This window comes from Ascaphus truei, chromosome 3 (assembly GCF_040206685.1).
Source record: "Ascaphus truei isolate aAscTru1 chromosome 3, aAscTru1.hap1, whole genome shotgun sequence".
Lineage (NCBI taxonomy): Eukaryota > Metazoa > Chordata > Amphibia > Anura > Ascaphidae > Ascaphus > Ascaphus truei.
This window is the reverse complement of record NC_134485.1, coordinates 149,529,828-149,554,547: the sequence shown is the minus strand read 5'-3', so window position 1 is coordinate 149,554,547 and position 24,720 is coordinate 149,529,828.

Sequence of the window (24,720 nt, the reverse complement as noted above, 5' to 3'; positions counted from 1 at the left end):
TAGAATTCCCGGGGAGATCCACACTTATCCCATTCAGCATCCGGTCCAACAAGCTGCTTCTTGTGCATGGCGTCTGGATATCTGGGGGGATGGGTGCAATGGAGGATGAGATGGGGGTTCCATGGAGAGAAGCGGCATCGATGGAGAGTGGAGGAGGTGACCTGTGGATACCCGGTAGAGGAGGAGCGGTAGCGTCGAAGAGGGATGGAGAAGGTGACCTTTGGATTTCCGGGCGAGAAGCAGAGTCATCTAAGAGCAAAGGAGACAGTGACCCGTGGATTTCAGAGGCGTCAGCGTCGTCAGATGGAGCCGGAGAAGATGGGGGTGGAGAAGACGGGATGAAGATTTCCGGGACAGCTAAAGCAGAGTAGTCGAAGCATATGGGAGGAAGTGGTCTGCGGGTCCGATGGGTTGGCTGCCATTCGTTCTGCGTCGAGAGTACATCACCGTATATCTTCTTCACATAATGAGGCTTACGTCTAAGAAAACCCTTAACCTTTGGGGTCAGCAGAAGGTTTTCTTTATTGGCCTTAGCCTGTCGCTTTTGCCTTGGCATGGAAACGGCAACCGCCTTTCGCTTTTTCAGCATGACAGGTACGGCAGAGGTGAGTGGGTTCTTGCGTCTATAGAACCGGGGATGCTCCATGGAAGCAGGTGGCACAATGCAGTACAGTATCTGGACAAGGGCAAGTTCAGATAAAGATTATGGAGTGGTGGGCTATGCAAAGTGTGTGACCTTTTATGCATGGCGACCATGTACAGGTGTTGAAAGTGGGCGTACTCTAATGTGAGTCATTACCGTATAAATACACCATCCATTTTGTGGATTGACTGCACATAGAATACACATCGACTAAACATCGAATATACATTCTTGTGTTTGTATTTCTTTCTACTCGCAGCAATGCCTGTTAAAAAGATTTCAAAGGATCTCAGCATGCGAATTAAGGAGATGTACAGGAGCGGACACCGAATTGCTGCTATCCAACGCTGGTTAGCTACTTCTGACCTCGTTGTGCCATTAACCACCGTGAGCTATCATGCACAAGGAAAAAACAGAGACCGGAAAAAGGCACCAAGGGTAACTAACGCGTAAGTATATTTATAAAACTTAACAAAAAAAAAATATAGAAAACTGTACTGTACATCTACAGTACAGTTCTGTATCTACTGTAATACTGTTGTTATTTCTGTTGATTTATATTACAACATACTGTACAGTAGTTTGTCTATTTATATTTATAGTACAGCAGTATACATTTTTTGTATATTTCAATTAATCTTACAACGGTATATACTGAATAGGATGTACTGTATTTTTATATTTATATTAAAACAGTATATTTATTTTGTATATTTATATTTATAGTACAACAGTATATATATTTTGTCTATTTATATTTAATGTATATTACAACATTACATTTATATACATTTTATATTGCTGCATATTAATAAAACAATATCATTTCTTTACATTGTAGGGAGACAACTGTTCTGGTGGACAAAATAAGTGAGGAGAATGATGAGAGGAGTGAATTAAGGGTTAAAAACACTCTGCAGGAAAAGCACAATCTGACTGTATCCGAGAGCAGCATAAAGAAGATGAGACGCAGCATAGGATGGAAATATGGACGTGTGAGGTTAGTACTGGACAGTACAGGAGGTTAAAGTGTTGTTTCGCAAACTGTACTGCACTGTGCCGCAAACATGTTTTATTCCTTGTTATTTCAGAGTGTACCCCATGATACGGGACGCAAACAAAATCAAAAGAGTGCTCCAGGCCCAGGCATGGATCGACAGCAGGGAGACTTTCCAGGATTGCATCTTCACTGATGAGTCTATTGTGTCGCTGGAGAGATTTGCACGATTTGCGTTCCACAAAAAAGGCCTCTTATCTTTGAAGCCGCGGCCAAAACACCCTGTGAAGCTGCATGTGTGGGGGGCCATCTCTAGGCATGTACCGGGATGCATTGTCATCTTTGAAGGTAAAATTTATCAAATATAATGTCACCTAATGCACTGTACTTGACTAATGTTGCCTTACCGTATGCACTGTACTGTACTACACTGGCGACACAGTTTATTGCACTGCGGCCAGATCCGCAAGCCGGGAGATTTCCCGGCTTGCTAGTGGCCGCCCCTCGGCGTGCCGCGCGTCACCGACGCGCGGTCACGCGTCATCGGGAGCGTGCACCCCCTGCACGCGCGTCCAGGGCTCCCCGAGGGAGCCCTGGTGTCCCGCGATGTGGGGGACGGCGGCAGGGGGTTCCGGGGGACCCGGCGGACCCGGCAGCGGGAGGGAGAGCGCCCCGATCGGAGGGCGCTCTTCCGCTGCTTCGGCGCGCGCCCGTCACCCTCCGGCGCACGCCAGGCTACTGCTGAGGCCGAGAACGGGCAAATGCTCGAATAAACTCGGCCGCAGCAGTATTGTGCACTTTTCTTTTCTTGCTATAGGAATCATGAATAAAGCTTTCTTCCAAGACAACATTGTGCCCGAAATAGTTCAATACATCACACGCGACTTCCCCAATGGTCACCGCTTCTACCAGGACAACGATCCCAAGCACACTGCGTCAACGGCGCATATCCTTGAGCGCGGCATCAACTGGGTGAAGACGCCAGCGGAGTAAGTGCAGTAGACCGTGTCCCATTTTTGTTCCCCACTGTTTTTAGCTCTTAATCCAATTGTCCTTTCTTTCCAATGACAGGTCGCCAGACTTCAATCCGATCAAAATGGTCTGGCATCAGCTGAAGGACCATATCCGGAAAGTGGTGAAACCCGCCAAAAAGGATGAGTTGTTGAAAGGCATACTGAGTTTTTGGAAGGATGTACTCACCGTGGAACGCTGCAATAAATATATAGACCATATTGCCACTGTGTTGCCCATTGTCATCGCGCGTAATGGGCAAGCATCAGGAAAGTAGTACTGTGCTGTAGTATTGTAAGTACAGTATGTTACAGGTACTGCACCGACACACTTTATTCGAGCAAATACCCAGTATGTACCTGGCAGATACCTGGAATGCGCCACTCCTCACCTCTGACAAGCCCCGTTGTGTTTGCCTTCCCAGCCTGGGTTCATGCCTGGCTGACGGGCGGCTGATCTGTTAAATGATAATGATTAGGATTTAATAGGCTGCAATGCTTCGCGTGTCTACCAGATGGCATAAATTCATGAATTGTAATGCAGTATATATATATATATACTGTGCAGTTTTGCAGCCAGCGGGAATAAAATGCTTCAATCCCTGCCTGGAAAATACCTCAATGCACTCGGGCAGAAAACAGTCACAAACCTCAATACACCCGGGTATACCCGAATTCGTGGGACTAGCCGAGCTCGAATAAAGTGTGTCGCCAGTGTAAGTATGGCACAGATTTTTTTCTTTCCAGATAGTAAGAGTATACAGTAGTTAGTTTTTTCTTTACAGAGAGAGCTGCACCAGCCATCAGGTTACAGTACATAGAATTTAACAGTAGTCAGAGTATACAGTAGTTCCAGTACAGTATACAGTAGACTAGTTTGACAGTACTACAGTAACTGACTACTAACTGCCCCATTTTTTTTCTTTCCAGAGAAAGCTGCACCAGCCACCTACAGTAGTTCTGCCATAATCCAGTACAGTAACTGCACTAATTTTTGGTTTTCTTGTCGTTCCAGGAAAAACGGTGGCCTAGGGGGATGGGGGCGTTGCGTCCAGTCAAATCTGCTTGTACAGTCAAATGTACAGTATATAAACTGCAGCAATGATGTACACAAAACCTCTCCTCTCTCAATGAACTACTGTACTGCAGACAGAATGAGAAAAAGATAAAGACTAAAGAAAAAATTATTTTACTATACAGTATATACAGTATATTATACAGTACATTACAGTACTGTACTGTATACTGTATACTGTAGTATTAAATAATATTCGTATAAATGTGCATTACTCATGTTTCCCCATGTTTTACAAAGGTTTTCCAAATGGTTATCCAATTTCAAGCTGCCAAAATAACTTAATAAAGACTGCATTACTGTATGTATTATTCCTGATTATTTTTATATTTGTATTTTTTGGTTCCTGATAAAATAAAATAAATATTTATTCACTTTCCTGCGAATCATAATCATTGACAGCCACCCCTACAGTGCACCAATGAATTATTTTATTTATTTATAAAATATTTTACCAGGATTTATACCAGGATTTATATATTTTTATTTTAAAGATATTAAAGATTGTACTGTATTGTATTAAAAACATGTGACTGTAAACCATAGTGACTGACAAATATTTTCACACCCTGATGAAATATTGTATCAGTGTACTCTAAATTCTCACAGTGCTGTGCACATCAGATTTACATTTCAAATTCAAGAGGGGATTTTCGAAAGCATTACCGTTCAAACAACAGGCCTCTAAGGGTTGGGGAGGGGGATTGTGTGATTAGACGCAGGCGTGCTGAGTGTTTGTAGCTCGGCTATGGGCGGATTAAGAACACAATGGCAATATGCAGAAGATCAACGACCCAGTGGAGAGAGGGGGATGGTAGGCTATGGTGACTCAGCTGATTGACGCTTGGCTAGGGAGGGATTAAAAACTCTGGAGGTGTGTGGCTGAAATAGTTAACAGCACTGTAATTTCAAAAGGCAGTTCATCATAATAATTTGATGAATAAACCCCCAAAGACAACCCCCAAATACAGTACATAAAAAGCAAGTCACTTTAACTCCCTGTGCCCCATGCACCAAAAATGTTTTGTGGCAGAAGAATTTAATAAAGGCTGCAGAATGTATTATTGTGTGATGATGGTTAGAATTGCTGTGCACTTTAAATGTTACAACATTGTACAGTATTTGTAAATAAATGTTTTTCTACTGACTCCACCGGTAAAAGACCATGTTGAATTGCTTCACATTGTTTCCATTTGCTCCTTTGCCAGTGTAACAAATGTAGAGGCTTGCTGCACTGTTTTTTTACTGCCTGGTCGCGCAATTGGCGTAGGAACTACGGCAATTGGCGTGGGAACTAGGTCAATTGGCGTGGGAACTTCTGTTCTAGGGCACCTAGAAATAAAATTCATTTTGCCCCTAGATGTTAGGAACCCCCTCACTTGACCCCAACAGGGTCCGAGCAGTAATGGCGACGAGAAAGGTTCACGCCGGCGAGGAGGGTCCTACCATTGAGCGCAATGGCGGAGAAAGCTTTGAACCGGCTAAGTCAGAATGAGCAGAAACCTGGAACCCATAACTCCGGTTCTGTTCGGCCTAGAGGGCTCAGATTCGGTGACCATGTAGTCCTAGTTGCGGCAGGATTGCATGGCAAATTGCGACCCTCTCGTGGCAACAGAACAGAGTCAGGGTGATGTTAAAGTTCAGGTTTCTGCCATTGACTTGCATGGCAGAAAAAAAGCCACTTTGGTAATGTGCTTTTAAACTGTCTTTTGGTACCTCCGGTTCCGGGGGTCATGCAAGGCTGATATTTTGCCACTATGGCAAGGGTCCTCCCGCATGAGGACCAGGTAAATTTCAACCCACTCAGACCCACAGAATGGGTTATGTTACATTATACTTACTCTATATACAGGATTTATATATTTTTATTTTTAAAATATTAAAGAATGTACTGTATTGTATTAAAAACATGTGACTGTAAACCACTGTACAGTATACTGTAGAAGACAAATAATGAAACGATACTGAACATGTAGAATAAATGCATAGTTTTATTTATTCGGGTTTATTACACACTACAGTACAGTATACTGTACGGCCGGAAAACATCAGCATACAGTACAATATTATCCATCGAAATCCCCCCATTAGCCGTTTTCTTTTCTGAGGAAAAAAAATAAAAGTTTTAATGTACAGCCCCCTAAAGAATTACCCAGCCAGCCCCACCAAAATAATACGGCAACAAGACAGTACTCACCATAGAATTAAAATTCATTTTCCCCCAGATGTTAGGAACCCCCTCACTTCACCCCAACAGGGTCCGAGAATGTACAGTACTGTACTTTAAAATAAATTAAATATGCAATTTTACTATTACTGCGCGCGCACGCACGCACAGACAGTGTACTGTAGGTTGAACCGCGAAGGTATTAGACTTCAGAGACAACAGCTCGCAAACGCCCCCATGCGTTTTTACACGGCATTGCAGTATTGCAGCCAGCGGGAATAAAATGCTTAAATCACAGATGCGATAATAACGCTATACACCCCGGGAGAAAACGACACAAAACCGCACATCACCGGGATCTTCTGAAATTCGCGGAGCTAGCCAAGTAAGAATAAAGTTGGTCGCCACTGTATATAATGAAGCTGCTAAAATTTCAAATGAAGATGGAGACCCCAATATCCCTGAAGGAACGGTGGCATCCAAATCAAAAATTTCGGAAAAAGAAAAAGAAAAGCAGTTCTTCACTTACCGTGGAAAGAACAGACACGTCCGCAGATCCTGTGGAGGAAATGGGGGACCGAGTTGCCCGGCAGCCTAGAGAAAATGGAGAATTCGTCCCACGGTTAACTGAATATCCAGAGGGCCCAAGGCAGAAGTTGTGTGCCCCAAAGAAGTGTCTGTCCGGTGCCAACAGTGAGGAACCCTCAACCAGTCATCCCACGGAAGCGGAGCCGGAACCTGTGAGTGACGATCCCTTGGCCAGCCCTGAAGACGCCCTGAAAATTGCCAGGCATGACTGTGATCTGCTCTGTGAAGAATTAGGAAGAGAGAAAAAAAATAATGCTGAGCTACAGAAGACTGTGCTTGCAATTTACTCTGTGGCCAAAACCGAATTGGAGGATCTCAAGACTGAGCTAGATACTGCAAAGGCTACTATTTCCGCCATGGATGAAAAGCAGAGCCAATCGGATAAAATGTTTTTGTGCAGATCTCTCAGAAAAGGAAAGAAAAAAATGAGTGCAGTTAAGTGCTTATAATGGCATTGTGTACGGTAATAACTACTCAATATTGGACTATGCAGTTACTACTATCAAACTGCTGTATACTGGAACTAATTATACATTATAACTACTGTATAACTACTGTAAAATACATTGGAACAAGATTGGTAGTGCAGCTCTCTCTGAAAAGAAATAATGAGAAGTGCATGCTGTATACTGTAACAAAATCTGTGCCATACTTACCTGTATCATACTGTACTTGGTGTGCCTGTACTTGCCATACTACAGTACAGTACTGTACCATACTACCTTCCTGATGCATGCCCATTACGCTCTATGAAAATGGGCAACACAGTCACAATATGGTCGATATATTTATTACATCGTTCTACAGTGAGTACATCGTTCCAAAAACTCAGTATGCCATTCGCCAACTCATCCTTTTTTGAGGGTTTCACCACTTTTCGGATATGATTCTTCAGCTGATGCCAGACCATTTCTATAAGGTTGAAGTCTGGCGATCTGTCATTGGAGGGGGAAAAAATGAGAATTAGTTAAAGAGATACACGGTTACCGTACTTACTCCGTTGGCGTCTTTACCCAGTTGATACCGCAGGCAAGAATATGCGCAGTAGACGCAGTGTGCTTGGTCACCGTTTCTACCAGGACAACGATCCCATTTGGGAATTCACGTGTGATGTATTCCACAATCTCAGGCACTATTTTCTCTTGGGAAAAAAACTTTATTCATGATTCCTGTAACAAGAAAAGAAAAGTGCTCAAAATAATGCACACTACAGTAGTACAGTACAGTGCATAAGGCTACAGCATGTGACTTTGTGCATTATTTTACCATCAAAGATGACGATGCATCCTGGTCCACACCTAGAGATAGCACCCCACACATGCATCTTCACTGGGTGTTTTGGACGTGGCTTCATAGATTTGCGTCCTTTTTTGTGGAATGCAAAGGTGGCAAATCTCCCCAGCGATACAGTAGACTCGTCAGTAAAGATGCAATCCTGAAAAGTTTTGCCACTGTCGATCCATGCCTGTGTCTGGACCACTCTCTTGATCTTGTTGACGTCCCTTATCATAGGCTACGCTTTGTAATTTCAAGGAATAATTTTATAGGTACTGTACAGTTTCTTAAACCCCACTTTTACCTCCTGTACTGTCCAGTGCTAACCTCACACGTCCATATTTCCATCCAATTCTGCGTCTCATCTTCTTGATGCTGGTCTCTGATATGATAAGATTGTGATTTTTATGCACAGTGTCTTTGACCCTTAAGGCATACTTCTCATCATTCTCTTCACTTATTTGGTCAACCAGAAGAGTTGTCTCCCTACAGTATAAAGGAAAAACAACAATAGGTTACAGTAGGCCACAAGTACAGTACATCATTTATGCCCAGGCCTACAGTATGGCTAAATATATATAATACTGTACTGTATACTGTTGTTATATAAATATACAGCGATATAAGTAATAATAGATATAAATATATACATCTATACAGTAATATAGTCATATAAATATACAGCGATAACAATTATAATAGATATATATATATACTGTACACTGGCGACACACTTTATTCGAGCTCGGCTAGTCCCACGAATTCGGGTATACCCGGGTGTATTGAGGTTTGTGACTGTTTTCTGCCCGAGTGCATTCAGGTATTTTCCAGGCAGGGATTGAAGCATATTATTCCCGCTGGCTGCAATACTGCACAGTATATATATATATATACTGCATTACAATTCATGAATTTATGCCATCTGGTAGACACGCGAAGCATTGCAGCCTATTAAATCCTAATCATTATCATTTAACAGATCAGCCGCCCGTCAGCCAGGCATGAACCCAGGCTGGGAAGGCAAACGCAACGGGGCTTGTCAGAGGTGAGGAGCGGCGCATTCCAGGTATCTGCCAGGTACATACTGGGTATTTGCTCGAATAAAGTGTGTCGGTGCAGTATATAATATATTTATATAAATATACTGGTACTTTAGGTGTGTGTCATACTGTTTACAGTGTACTGAAATGGGGGGTTGTGAGTGCGTGATTCATAATGAATAATAATGAAGTGAGTTATAAATAAGGAAAGAGGTGCAACTCACTTTGAAATAGAATTGATTATAAGATTGCAAGAATGCAATTATGATAATTGAGGAAGGAGGTGCAACACAAATACAAATTGTACAGTACAGTATAAAGTATCTAATAATTGCTAGGTAAATGGTTCTGCTAAAAACAATAAGCCATCTAAACAATAAAAGTGCTATTGCAGTACTGCACGGTAAAGAACACATATTCAAAATACTTTACAGTACGTGTACTTACGCGGTAGTTATCGTTGCTGTCCTCGTGACTTTTTTGGTCTTACCGTGGGCATGATAGCTCACGGTGGTTGCTGGTACAACGAGGACAGAAGTACTTAACCAGCGTTGAATATCTGAAATTCGTTTGTCCTCTCGTGTACATCTCCTTTATTCTCATGGTGAGATCCTTAGAAATCTTTTTAACAGGCATCGCTGCATGTAGAATGAAATACAAGCACAAGAATGTATATTCAATGTTTAGTCGATGTGTATTCAATGTGCAGTGAATCCACTAAGTGGATGTTGTATTTATACGTTATTGAGTCACATTAGAGTACGCCCACTTTTAACACCTGCCCCTCTTCGCCATGCATAAAAGGTGACACACATTGCATAGCCTACCACTCGATGATCTGTATCTGAACTTGCCCTTTTCCAGATACTGCATTGTGCCATCTGCTCCCATGGATCAACCCCGATTCTACGGACGCACAAAACCGCTTTCTTCTGTCGTGCCGAAAAAGCGAAAGGCGGGAGCCATTTCCAAGCCAAGGCCAAAGCGACAGGCTAAGGCTAATAAAGAAAATTCCCTGACGACCCCAAATGCTAAGGCTTTTAAGAAGCCTTATTATATCAAGAAGACATTGGCTGATATACTGTATCCTTAAAGCAAAACAAATGGTAGCCAACCCATTGAACCGCCAGGACACATTCTCGTGCACTCCACGATGATGCTGCCGTTTCTCTCTCTAGGAACCTCCAGGAAACTTTCTCCTGCACTCCACGCTGGCGCTGCTCTCCCAGGAACCCACATTTCACCTTCTCCTTCACTCCTTGACAACGCTGCTGCTTCTCTCCGGGGAATCTACAGGACACATTCTCCTGCACCCGACGACGCTGCCGCTTCTCTCCAGGGAACCCCTACAGGTATCTCATCCGCTCCAAAACCCATCCACTGAGATGTCCACAGCACCCCATGCACAAGATCCAGCTCGTTAGACCGCCTGCTGAATAGGTTAAGTGTGAATATCCCTGAGGACTCTGGTATGCTGCTAAAGATAGATCTTCTTTTAGAGACCATGCAAAATATGGATCAACGGATGGAGAAGATGGATCAACGGATGGAGAAGATAGATAAGCGCATGGAGAAGATAGAGACAGACATAGCGGGGATACATAATTGGCTTGGAGTTCCTGCCCCTGTATGTCGGCCGCAGGAGCAGGAGGATGGGATGGATGGGACCTTCAACCTTCCATCACCAAGTGCACCCCCTCCCTCAGAAGAATATGTGTTCATGTATACCGTTGACGAGGATGACATGACAACCCCGTCAAGACCACGCCAGGAGACAAAGCGACTAAGACAGGAGGAGGAAAGCATCCTCGCTGACCACCTACCCTCGCCCGCCGCAACAAGCACACCCAATCCCAGAAGCACACCCACTCCCAGAAGCACACCCGCTCCCAGAATCCCACCCAAACACGCTTGCATTGAGACGGTGCCCGACATGATCTTGTGCGAGATGTCCCAGCCACTCAGGGAGAAGTATAGGTTTGCAAGTGGTGGTGTAGCCCAGAAACATGCCATGTACATTTTCAAGCACCACATGACCTTTGAGGTGTACTGCGGATGGGCCCACAATATAAATTACGAAGGGAATTGCATCAAAAGGGCTCTTCCTGAAAATTTAAGAAAGACTATTGTGGAGGAATTGCGGCGCTATTATTCCATTACAGATTATTTGATGAAAATCGTGAGAGACTCCATCAATGGCATTTTGCGGCATCAAGGCATCATCCCTGGAAGGACTCACTGCTGGGGATCAAATTCGCTGCGTGATTCATTTTTGACTTGTTGATTGTTTTAAATTGTATTCCTAAATAAATGTTTTGACTTGCTGTACTTCAATAAAAAATATGTTGTTTGTTTTAAATTGCATTCCTAAATAAATGTTTTTACTTGCACCATGCAGTACACCTGTAAATGTTTTGACTTGCTGTACTTCAATAAAAAAAAATGTTTGTTTTAAATTGCATTCATAAATAAATGTTTTTACCTACAGTACACCATAAATGTTTTTTGACTTACTCCACCAATAAAAAAAATGTTGATTGTTTTAGATTGTTTCATTGTGTCTCCTTTTATAACAAAATACAGTATTTCTAGAACATACTGTACAGTACAGTTCCATGAGGCATACTGTACAGTAATGTACTGTATACTGTAGGCATGCGCATTACATCAAAAAAGTATTAAAACAATACATACTGTACTGTACGGGTATAGAATACACACTGTAATACATGTAGAATAAATGCATACTTTTTATTTTTCGGGTTTATTATACAGTACAGTATGTAAAAAATTATTGTATACTGTATAAAAAAAAACAGCATACTGTTTCAGGTTTTCTATAAAGCTCACAGTTATTCAATCCTAAACCATAAAAATGGCACTGCCACTAAATTGTTGCCTCCGGATTCAGCAATGTGCAGATTCAGCAATCCATCGAAATCCCTCCATTTGCCGTTCTCCGCCTGATGACAAAATTTATTTTCTGAGGAAAAATAAAAGTATTACTGTAATGGTTGGTTCAAATTAGTCAGTCCCCACAGTCCCCTCGATCAGTCCCAACAATAATTTTGTCGGGGGGTGTCTCTTGTTCACATACACGCATGCGCCTAGATGTGATGACACGCATATGCGTTTCAACAAGATTCCAATGCGCATGCGCCTAGCTGTCCACCAATTGCTCAGTATCTATTGTAGAAGCTGCTCAGCCAATGATATTGCTGGACTTCATTTTCGTGAATTGTGACTAAAATAATAGAACTAAATAACCATAAGCAAAGCGATTGATTACAGGAGAATCGCTTGACTGTGCATTGATATTGATATGTTAAAAAAAGAATAAAATACGGCAGCTGTACTCACCATAAACTTTGCCAATCGGTTGGCGCCGGGCCATTGCCAGTCCCGTATTCTTGATTATACACGTAGTTGACAGGTGATAGCGGGCCTGCTACACCTGTAGCTGACAGCTGATGAGGCTGGAAATCATTTTGGTACATGCAAGCTTGCTGGTATCTGTACTTGAAATCCTGCTTAGGCTGCAGGTATCCAGGTGGGGACAGACTGCAAGGGTTGCCGGTCACCAGCTTTTCACTGACGGTCGGACAGTTATTGGAAGCCGGTGCTGACGCTGGCGCTGGCGTATTGCTTGCCTGGGACTGACGATTCTTTGTTGGTTTTACCATGACCTTTCGCCTTGTTAAGTCTCCATGATCAAAGATACTGGAAAATTCAGGTGCAACACACCAATACCCTCCTCTAACACCGGATGCGGGATCAATAAGAAAAAAACACGGATCGATACATAGCTTTTTCCTTATTGCACGCTTCCACACACGAGCATCTGGTGAAAATTTGTAAAAGTCATAATTTTCGATAAAATATTGATAAATATGACCAACTGTGGCCATCTTATCATCTGCTGCACTGATTACTGACCATATTAAATAAGCGTATGTTATGTCAGGTTTTTTGAACACGGACTGCAGAGTTGTACTCATCTCTGGACCTCTCTGGACAATAGAACAACAGACACTTAGCATTACGTTTTAATATGAAACGCCTAAGTAGATACAGTGTTGTAACTTCTTCAGTACCAAGGTCAATTCACAATGGACCACTGTGGTATTTTTTAAACACCTGCAAGTCGACACATTACTGAAGCGCATGTACGTTAGAATTCATTACAATTCATGAATATCTGCCAACTGGCGATACGCGAAGAATTGCAACCAATAAAATTCGAACCATTATCATTAAACAGATCAAGCGCGGGTGAGCGCAGGTGATTGCCGGCATGAATGCGGCATGAATACAGCATGAACGCGGTCAGGCGCGTGGCATTCTGAAAAAGTCACCGGAAAATAACCGAGATGTGTTAAAATAAAAGCGGCCGCGTCTGTAGTTAAAATAAAATGAAAGCAGTACGATTGTATATTAGAGATGCGCATAAGGAGGGACCGCTTCTGTCTGCTCTCAATTCACCGCTCTTAGACTCCTGCAGCCCGGTAGAATCAACGCAGTGGGAGTCCCATTCAGAAGCAGGGAACCCCGCTGCATTAATCCTGATGGGCAATTAGTGTGGCCGTGGGGAAGCTGAAAGCAGGCAGTGGTCAGGCAGCTTTCATCTGTGGTTTCCGGTTCGAAAACTTGACAATATATGACTGCATCAGTACCACAGTCATAATAATGGAATGTTTGGGATTCATAGTGCGTATAATGCATAGGAACACTGTTGGATTGTTGAATCTTTTCATGTGGTTTGTGTTGTACATTACTGCATGACGTGTCATGTGCATTGCTGTTAGTTGTTAGTGAAGCCCTCTGTGTGCTGAACGTTCTGCAATTTTGATCAACATCTGATCTCTAAAATACACTAGAGAGGCCTACATATTTGCCTGTACGGCCACTTCTGAAACCCTGTTAGCGATCCTCCAGATCTCCACCAGACTTTTTCATACCCTATCTACCTATGTATCATCCTCACTAATCAAATGAGAATGCATTTGTAACTATCACTGCCAAATTGTGTTTATCTAAACCCCTGGAATGTCTGTCTGGGCCAGCCACGCCATCCAAACTTTTAGAAAATTGACGGCAATGTCTTTAATCAAACTTTGTTAATTTTTCCATCTGGCAAACAAACAAAATTCTGTTCCTAATCTTGGGGATTGGTGAATTTCGGATTGTTTCCACAGTGCTGCGATCTCGCATCTCGTTGTTATTGCAAAATGGGCAATCAATTTATTACCAGCTTTGAAGAGACCCGGCAATGGTCTGTTCAGAAGGAACAGGCACGGTTCTGTAGGAATTGTAAGATCAAAAATCCTCTGAATCCAATTTCTAATTTCCTCCCAGATCTGAGTGATCTGAGGACAAGACTACAGCATGTGTAACAGGTCTGCCGATACTCCACATTGTCTCGGGCACAACAGGGAGTATCCCTGGACAAACCTTGATAATTTGAGTGGGGAGAGAGACCACCTCATTAAAACTTTATATGCATTCTCTTTCAATGTTGTGCATATCAAACTCTTGGCTACCTCCGTAACTATTGCCGTGTCAGGGTCTCCTAGACCTCCTGCCTAGCCATAGTTCTTCTTTGTCCACTGGGTGTGCTGCTGCCTTCTGTGTGCTCTGGGGTTCCTCTGTCTGTATTCTTATTGCTCCTGTCTCTGTCCTTTATAGCCTCTGCTTCCTGTTTGTTGATTGCATTAGTTTCAAGTCAGACTCCTATGCACATGCCTCTGTCTTTGATCCTGATCTGTTCCTGTACCTGTATTTGATTCTGTTCACAGTAAAGGCCCTTGCTGGTAATCTGGCTTGTCCGTGTTTGTTCCCTGGTCTCAGTCCCTGCTCCCCTTTCTCAGTCCCTGCTCCCAGACCTGTCCCTGCTCCCCTGTCCTGTTCCAGTCTCCTCGTTGCCGACCTCTGCTTGTTACCTAACTGCGCTATCTGCCGCCTGCCTCGGACCTCTGCTTGTTACCTGACTGCGCTATCTGCCGCCTGCCTCCGACCTCTGATTGTGACCCCTACTACGCTCCTGCTGTTCCGGCCACCGAGATCCTACCCGCTACAGGAGTCTCCCGTGACAGAAAAGAAAGGCCACTTCTGGACCTTGCTGGAACAGATTCTTCTTCTGTCTGCACCCTTTCCTGCCTGCTGCAGCAGACCACATCCGCATGGTTGAAGATAAGTACTTTTGTTTCTTTTTTGAAATCCCAGTTGGGATCTTTAAGGTTTTTGTTGTTGCTGCTAAGTGTTCTGCAAGAATTATTGCGTTCATAAAGAAAAAACATTTTTGCTGAGACTAGAACTGTTGCTGCAGAGACTAGTGCACCTTTCATTGAGGTTTTTTCTTTTGTGCAGTGCCTGGGTTAACCCTTGCAGTACCTGTTGCCACCTTTTTGGACTGTGACTTTCATTCCCTGGACAAGGCTTGTCTCTGCATCCCTGGTTGGACCACTGCTTTTCACAGGGTTCCCATTTCAAAAGACAAGAGTGCTTCCATTATTTTGTTACTGCATGCTGTGATTTTTCCTGCAATCTGTAGTTCTTCCTATGATTGGTTCTAAGGTTTCAGGTTTACCTGCAAGTTCCCTTAAAGTTTGTTTCTCTGCAACCTGTGATATCCCTACGCCTGATATCAAAAGTTTCAGATTTAACTGCAGGGTTCTCTGTCTGATATTCCTATGTCTGATGTCAAAAGTTTCAGATCTAACTGCAAGTTTTCTCTGTATTAGTTTCCTGCTGTCTATGATATTTCTATGCCTGATTTCTAAAGATTCAGATTTAACTGCAGGTTTTCTGTCTATATGATATCCCTACGCCTGATGTCTAAAGATTCAGATTTAACTACAGGTTTCTCTGTTTATGTTTTTTTCCCCTTGCATTTATGATATCTCCGTGACTGATGCTAAGGTCTCAAAAGGTCAGCGCTCCTATCTTGTGTCTCTCTGTGTCTAATATTCCTGTTGTTCATTCTTATGCTTCTGCTATAAAGACACATTTCCTCTTTACTGGTTTCTTGGGAAGTGTGGTTTCCCCATGTCTGAAATGATGGCTCCCACTCAAAAATCTGTCTTTAGCAGTAAATATGAACACAGTACAGTGGCGACACACTTTATTCTCGCTCGGCTAGTCCCGCAAATTCGGGTATACCCGGGTGTATTCAGGTTTGTGATCGTTTTCTGCCAGATGCATTGCGTTATTTTCCCGGCAGGGATTTAAGCATTTTATTCCGGCTGGCTGCAATACTGCAATGCCGTGTAAAAACACATGGGGGCGCTTGCGAGCTGTTCTCTTTGAAGCCGTCCCCTATAATGAATTGTAATGCAGTATATATACTGTATATGTATATATATATATATATATATATATATATATATATATATATATATATATATATATATATATATATATACTGTATAACAACAACCCCTATAACCCCTAACATACAGTACTGTACACATACAGTACTGTATATGCGCATACATAAATGATACTACTGTATGGGCGGCGGGGGCGAGATGTGTTTGCAGCAGAGAGAGATCCGCTGCTCTCTCTCTGCGCAAACATCAGCACATTAAAAATTATTTTAAATACATTTTTATTGATAGTGTAGATGTGCAGGGGGTTTCCGGAGCTGAACCGCACTGGTTTCAGGTCGGGGGACCCCCTGCTTCCCGAGATACAGCCCCCTTTATGAGGTTCCGGTATCCCTCTGCTTGGTTTAAAGGTCCCGATCACGTTATCGCGGCCTGTAAACCAAGCAGAGCAGAGGGATACCGGCACCCCCTAAAGGGGCCTGTATCTCGGGGAGCAGGGGGTCCCCAGACCTAAAACTAGTGCGGTTCTGCTCCGGAGACCCTCTGCACATGTACAGTATAAATAAAACACATATATACAGTAAATAAACACTCGTTCTTTACCTTAGCGGCTATGCGCTATGGTAAAGAAGCAGCATTTCTGTATTTTAATAATATTGTACAGTGAGCAGGGGGTTCCCTGAGCCAGAAATTAATGCTCAGGGACCCCCCCTCCTCCTGCTCAATATTATTAAAAATACAGAAATGCTGCTTCATTACCATAGCGGATAGCCGCTAAGACAATGAAGGGGTTAACCCATCGTGCCCGCTTTATTGTGGGTAGTGGGGATGGGTGAGGGGGGTATTTGGCCCTTGGTGTGAGTTTAGGACTTGCGGGGGGGTTGCGGGTGCACTTAACCCCTTCACGACCGTAGCAGTTAATACCGCTGCGGTCATGAAGAGGTTAAGCCCTCCCGCTACCCCCCGCAAGCCCTAAACAAGCACCGTTGGGGCTAATACTCCATTCACCCACCCCCGCTACCCACAATAAAAAAAAACTCACACACAGCAGCCGCCAAAAAATAAATAAATAAATCTAAATAAATAAATAAATGACAATAAATACATTTGAAATACATTTTTATTGATAGTGTAGATGTGCAGGGGGTCTCCGGAGCTGAACCGCGTTGGTTTCAGGTCTGGGGACCCCCTGCTCCCCGAGATACAGCCCCCTTTATGAGGTGCCGGTATCCCTCTGCTTGGTTTAAAGGTCCCGATCACGTGATCGCGGCCTGTAAACCAAGCAGAGCAGAGGGATACCGGCACCCCCTAAAGGGGCCTGTATCTCGGGGAGCAGGGGGTCCCCAGACCTGAAACCAACGCGGTTCTGCTCCGGAGACCCTCTGCACATGTACAGTATAAATAAAACACATATATAAATAAACACTCGTTCTTTACCTTAGCGGCTATGCGTTATGGTAAAGAAGCAGCATTTCTGTATTTTAATAATATTGTACAGTGAGCAGGGGGTACCCTGAGCCAGAAATCTAAACTCAGGGGACCCCCTGCTCCTGCTCAATATTATTAAAAATACAGAAATGCTGCTTCATTACCATAGCGGATAGCCGCTAAGGCAATGAAGGGGTTAACTCACCGTGCCTGCTTTATTGTGGGTAGCGGGGGGTACAGTATTAGGCCCTTGGTGTGAGTTTAGGGCTTGCGCGGGGGTTGCGGGTGCACTTAACCCCTTCACGGCCGTAGCAGTTAATACCGCTACGGTCATGAAGGGGTTAAGCCCTCCCCTACAGTATTCTCTCTTTTAAACTTCCCTGCCTTCACTGTAATCTATGTGAAACCCCCTCCCCTATTCTCTCTCTTTTAAACTTCCCTGCCTTCACTGTAATCTATGTAAACCCCCCTCCCCTATTCTCTCCTATTGTGTGCGTTAAGCTTCCCTGCAATCTATGTAAAAAAAACCTCCCCCTATTGTGTGTTAAATCTCCCTGGCCTGTGTTTCTGAGTGCAGTGTACTGTATGTAAATGTGGGGAGGGGGAAGGGGTTTATAAATGTGAGTTTATAAATAAAATAAAGAATATTATTTCTAGGGGCCCTAGAACAGAAGTTCCCACGCCAATTGCGTGCTCATTGCTCTTTTTTTACAATGTTGCTGGTCTTGCGGCTTTGCAGTCTGGCAGCAAAAAGCAGTTTGTAGTACTGAGTGTGAGATAAATTAACCAGTTCTTTTATTGCTGAAGTCGCCACAAAAAACTTTTATTTACAAATACAGTACAATACAATGGTGAAACATTTCAAGTGAACAGCAATTTGAAAACATCAACACACAATAATATATACAGTACAGTACTGTATGATTATTTATTTATAATACAGTATACAGCTCTGTACTGTATATGCAGTATACATCATACTGTACTGTATTTGGGGCTTGTCTTTGGGGGTTTATTCATGCAATTATTAGGGTGACCTGCCTGCGTTTGGAAATACTGTGACAGTACAGTCCCAGCTATTTCAGCCACCCCATCCCCTCCCTTAGAGTTTTAAATCCTTCCCTGGCCAAGCGTCAATGGGCTGGCTCATTCAACCCTAATCTAATCATTGTGTTGTTAATCTGCCCCTGGGCGGGCTACTGTAACAAGATTCAGCAAGAGGCCAGCGTCTGATCCCAGCATCCCCCTCCAACAACCCAACACTTAGAGGCCTGAGGCCTGCCTGCTTTGTAAAAAGATTCAGCAGGAGGCCAGCGTCTGATCCCAGCATCCCCCTCCAACAACCCAACCCTTAGAGGCCTGAGGCCTGCCTGCTTTGTAAAAAGATTCAGCAGGAGGCCAGCGTCTGATCCCAGCATCCCCCTCCAACAACCCAACACTTAGAGGCCTGAGGCCTGCCTGCTTTGGAAAAAGATTCACTTCTTCTAAATTAAATACAGTACATTCTCTAATACCTTTGGAATAAAAATATACAGTATATACAGTAATGTGAAATAATCCGTTCTGTGGGTCTGAGCGGGTTGAAAGTCACCACGTCCTCATACAGTACATTCTCGAATACCTTTAGAATAAAAATATATAAATATACAGTATAAATATTGTACAGTATAATGTTAACCCGTCCTGTTCTTTTTTCCTTCATAACAGTATCCTCATTGTGTCTGCGGTACAGTAGTTCATTGAGAGAGGAGAGGTTTTGTGTACATCATTACTGCTGTTTATATACTGTACATTTGACTGCACAAGCAGATTTGACGGGACACAACGCCCCCCTCCCCCTTGGGCACCCTTTTTTCTGGAACGACAAGAAAACAAAAACTTAGTTCAGTTACTGTACTGCAGAGTACTGTATGTGCATACTGTACTGTATTATGGCAGAACTACTGTAGGTGGCTGGTGCAGCTTTCTCTGTAAAGAAAAAAATGGAGCAGTTAGTAGGCAGTTACTGTAGTACTGTCAAACTACTGTATACTGGAACTACTGTATACTCTGACTAGTACTGTACTGTAACCGCTGGTGCCATGGCTATGTACTGTAACCTTATGGCTGCTGCTGCTGTCTCTGAAAAGAAAAAATCTGTGCCATACTTACCTGTATCATACTGTGCTTACAATACTACAGCACTCTACTACTTTCCTGATGCTTGCCCATTGCGCGCGATGACAATGGGCAACACTGTGGCAATATGGTCTATATATTTATTGCATCGTTCCACGGTGAGAACATCGTTCCAAAAACTCAGTATGGCTTTGAACAACTCGTCCTTTTTGGAGGGTTTCGCCACTTTACGGATATGTTCCTTGAGCTGATGTCAGACCATTTCGATCGGATTGAAGTCTGGCGATCTGTGATTGGAAAGAAAGGACAATTGGTTTAAGAGCAAAAACAGTGGGGAACAAAAATGGGACACGGTCTACTGCACTTACTCCGCTGGCGTCTTCACCCAGTTGATGCCGCGCTCAAGGATATGCGCCGTCGACGCGGTGTGCTTGGGATCGTTGTCCTGGTAGAAGCGGTGACCATTGGGAAAGTCGCGTCTGATGTATCGCACTTTCGCGGGCACAATGTTGTCTTGGAAGAAAGCTTTATTCATGATTCCTATAGCAAGAAAAGAAAAGTGCTCAATAGTACAGTACAGTGCATACGGTAAGGCAACACTAGTCAAGTACAGTGCATTAGGCGGCATTATATTTGAGAAATTGTACCTTCAAAGATGACAATGCCTCCCGGTCCACGCCTAGAGATGGCACCCCACACATGCAGCTTCACAGGGTGTTTTGGCCGCGGCTTTAAAGATAAGCGACTTTTTTTGTGCAACGCAAATCTTGCAAATCTCTCCAGCAACACAGTAGACTCATCAGTGAAGATGCAATCCTGGAAAGTCTCACCGCTGTCGATCCATGCCTGGGCCTGGAGCACTCTTTTGATTTTGTTTGCGTCCCGTATCATGGGGTACGCTCTGTAATGACAATGAATAAAAAAAATTTGCGTCACAGCGCAGTACAGTTTGCAAAACAACACTTTTACTTTACAGTACCTCCTGTTCTGTCCTGTACTAACCTCACACGTCCATATTTCCATCCAATTATGCATCTCATCTTCTTTATGCTGCTCTCGGATACAGTCAGATTGTGCTTTTCCTGCAGAGTGTTTTTAACCCTTAATGCACTTCTCTCATCATTCTCCTCGCTTATTCTGTCCACCAGAAGAGTAGTCTCCCTACAATGCAAAGAAATTATATTGTTTTATTAATATGCAGCAATATAAAATGTATACTGTATACTGTACATGTAATGTTGTAATATACAGTAAATATAAATATACAAAAAATGTATACTGCTGTACTATAAATATAAATAGACAAAATATACAGTACTGTATACAGTACTGTTGTAATATAAATATACTATATAAATATACTGTTGTTATATCATAATAAATACACATCATATACTGTACTGTATATTCCGTTGTAAGATGAATTGCAATATACCAAAAGTGTATACTGCTGCACAAAAAATATAAATTGACCACAAATACAGTATATACTGTTGTAATATAAATATACTATACAAATATACTGTTGTTATATCATAATAAATATACATCATATATATTCCGTTGTAAGATGAATTGCAATATACCAAAAGTGTATACTGCTGCACAAAAAATATAAATTGACCACAAATACAGTATATACTGTTGTAATATAAATATACTATATAAATATACTGTTGTTATATCATAATAAATATACATCATATATATTCCGTTGTAAGATGAATTGCAATATACCAAAAGTGTATACTGCTGCACAAAAAATATAAATTGACCACAAATACAGTATATACTGTTGTAATATAAATATACTATATAAATATACTGTTGTTATATCATAATAAATACACATCATATACTGTACTGTATATTCCGTTGTAAGATGAATTGCAATATACCAAAAGTGTATACTGCTGCACAAAAAATATAAATTGACCACAAATACAGTATATACTGTTGTAATATAAATATACTATATAAATATACTGTTGTTATATCATAATAAATATACATCATATATATTCCGTTGTAAGATGAATTGCAATATACCAAAAGTGTATACTGCTGCACAAAAAATATAAATTGACCACAAATACAGTATATACTGTTGTAATATAAATATACTATATAAATATACTGTTGTTATATCATAATAAATATACATCATATATATTCCGTTGTAAGATGAATTGCAATATACCAAAAGTGTATACTGCTGCACAAAAAATATAAATTGACCACAAATACAGTATATACTGTTGTAATATAAATATACTATATAAATATACTGTTGTTATATCATAATAAATATACATCATATATATTCCGTTGTAAGATAAATTGCAATATACCAAAAGTGTATACTGCTGCACAAAAAATATAGATGTACAGTACAGTTTTCTATATTTTTTTTTGTTAAGTTTTATAAATATACTTACGCGTTAGTTACCCTTGGTGCCTTTTTGCGGTCTCTGTTTTTTCCTTGTGCATGATAGCACACGGTGTTTGATGGCACAACGAGGCCAGAAGCAGCTAACCAGCGTTGGATATCAGCAATTCGGTTTCCGCTCGTGTACATCGCCTTAATTCTCATGCTGATATCCTTTGAAATCTTCTTAACAGGCATTGCTGCGAGTAGAAAGAAATACAAACACAAGAATGTGTATTCGATGTTTAGTCGATGTGTATTCTATGTGCAGTGAATCCACAAAATGGATGGTGTATTTATACGTTAATGACTCACATTACAGTACGCCCACTATCAACACCTGTACCTGGCCGCCATGCATAAAAGGTCACACACTTTGCATAGCCCACCACTCCAGGATCTTTATCTGAGCTTGCCCTTGTTCAGATACTGTACTGCATTGTGCTATCTACTTCCATGGAGCATCCCCGGTTCTATGGATGCAAGAACACACTCACCTCTGCCGAGCCTGCCACGCTGAAAAAGCGAAAGGCAGCAGCCGTTTCCACGCCAAGGACAAAGCGACAGGCTAAGGCCAATAAAGAAAACCTTCTGCTGACCCCAAAGGCTAAGGGTTTTCCTAGACGTAAACCTCATTATGTGAAGAAGATATACGGTAATGTGCTCTGTACGCAAGACGAATGGCAGCCATCCCACCGAATCAGCAGACCACTTCCTCCCGTATGCTTCAACGACTCTGCTGTAGCTGTCCCGGAAATCTTCAGCCCGGCTTCTCCACCCCCATCATGTCCGGTTCCATCCGAAGATGCTGCCGCCTCTGAAATCCACGGGTCACCGTCTCCTTTGCTCTTGGACGACTCTGCTTCTCGCCCGGAAATCCAACGGTCACCTTCTCCATCCCTCTTTGACGACGCTGCCGCTTCTCCTGTACCGGGTATCCCCAGGCCACCTCCTGCACTCTCCATCGCTGCCGCTTCTCCTGTACCGGGTATCCCCAGGCCACCTCCTCCACTCTCCATCGATGCCGCTTCTCTCCATGCAACCCCCATCTCATCCTCCTTTGCACCCATCCCCCCAGATCTCCAGATGCCATGCACAAGCAGCTCATTAGACCGGATCCTGAATGGGATAAGTGTGGATCTCCCCGGGAATTCTATTGTGCTGGCAAAGCTAGATCTGCTTCTGGAGTCGGTGCAACATGTGGAGCAACGGATGGACAAGATAGAGGCTGACATAGCGGGTATACATCGTTTGCTCGGTGTTAATGCCCCTGTTTCCCCGACGCCGGAACAGGGGGGTGACATGGATGTGATGAATGGGAGCATCGACCCCCTTCCATCCACCAAGCGCACCCCCCCACCAGAAGATGTAATGTACATGTACATTGAGGAGGACATGACAACCCCGTCAAGACCATGCCAGGATACAACCCGGCGACCACGACCAGAGGAAAGCTTCCTCCCAGACACCCTACCATCGCCCATCGCCTAGTGTACACCCGCTCCCAAAAGACCTCCTACACCCGCTCGCATCGAAACAGTGCCCGACATCAGCCTGCGCGATCTGACAGCGGCGCTTAGGGAGAAGTATAGGGTGATGAGTGCTGGTGTACCCCACAAGTATGCCTTGATCATTTTTAAGCACCATGTTCCCTACTCGTTTTACTGCGAGTGGGTGTTCAAAGTGAACTACGAAGAAAATCGCCAAAAAAAGGCCCTTCCTGCCAATTTAAGGAAAAACATTGTGGAAGAAATGCGGCGCTTTTATGCAGTTACAGATCCTGTAATGAGAGGCGTTAGAGACTGCATTAATGGTGTTTTGCGCCATGCAAGGAATCGGCCATGGACGGACAATTTGGAGGACGTTCAGTGAGACCATACAGTACTGTTGTGCTGAACTGTATTGTGCTGTACAGTACTGTACATGTTTTGCCCTACAGTTCCTGCTGTACTTAAACAAAGGATACTGTACTGTATGTTGTTTTGTGTTGCACGGTTTTCAATGTGGCCCTGAAAACCTGCCCTGTTTGCTGCCCTCTTCTAGGACTGAGCTGGTTGCGCACCATCCCACTGTAGAAGCATTTAATAAAGGCTGCAGTTTTGCACTGTACAGTACTGTATGTATTATTGTGTATTGATGTTTTCAATTGCTGTTCACTTGAAATGTTTCACCATTGTATTGTACTGTATTTGTAAATAAAAGTTTTTTGTGGCGACTTCAGCAATAAAAGAACTGGTTAATTTATCTCACACTCAGTACTACAAACTGCTTTTTGCTGCCAGACTGCAAAGCCGCAAGACCAGCAACATTGTAAAAAAAGAGCAATGAGCGCGCAATTGGCGTGGGAACTTCTGTTCTAGGGCCCCTAGAAATAATATTCTTTATTTTATTTATAAACTCACATTTATAAACCCCTTCACCCACCCCCGCTACCCACAATAAAAAATAATCACACACAGCATCCCCGCAATAAATAAATTCATGACTATAAATAAATACATTTGAAATACATTTTTATTTATAGTGTAGATGTGCAGGGGGTCTCGGGAGCTGAACCGCACTGGTTTCAGGTCGGGGGACCCCCTGCCCCCCGGGATACAGACCCCTTTATGAGGTGCCGGTATCC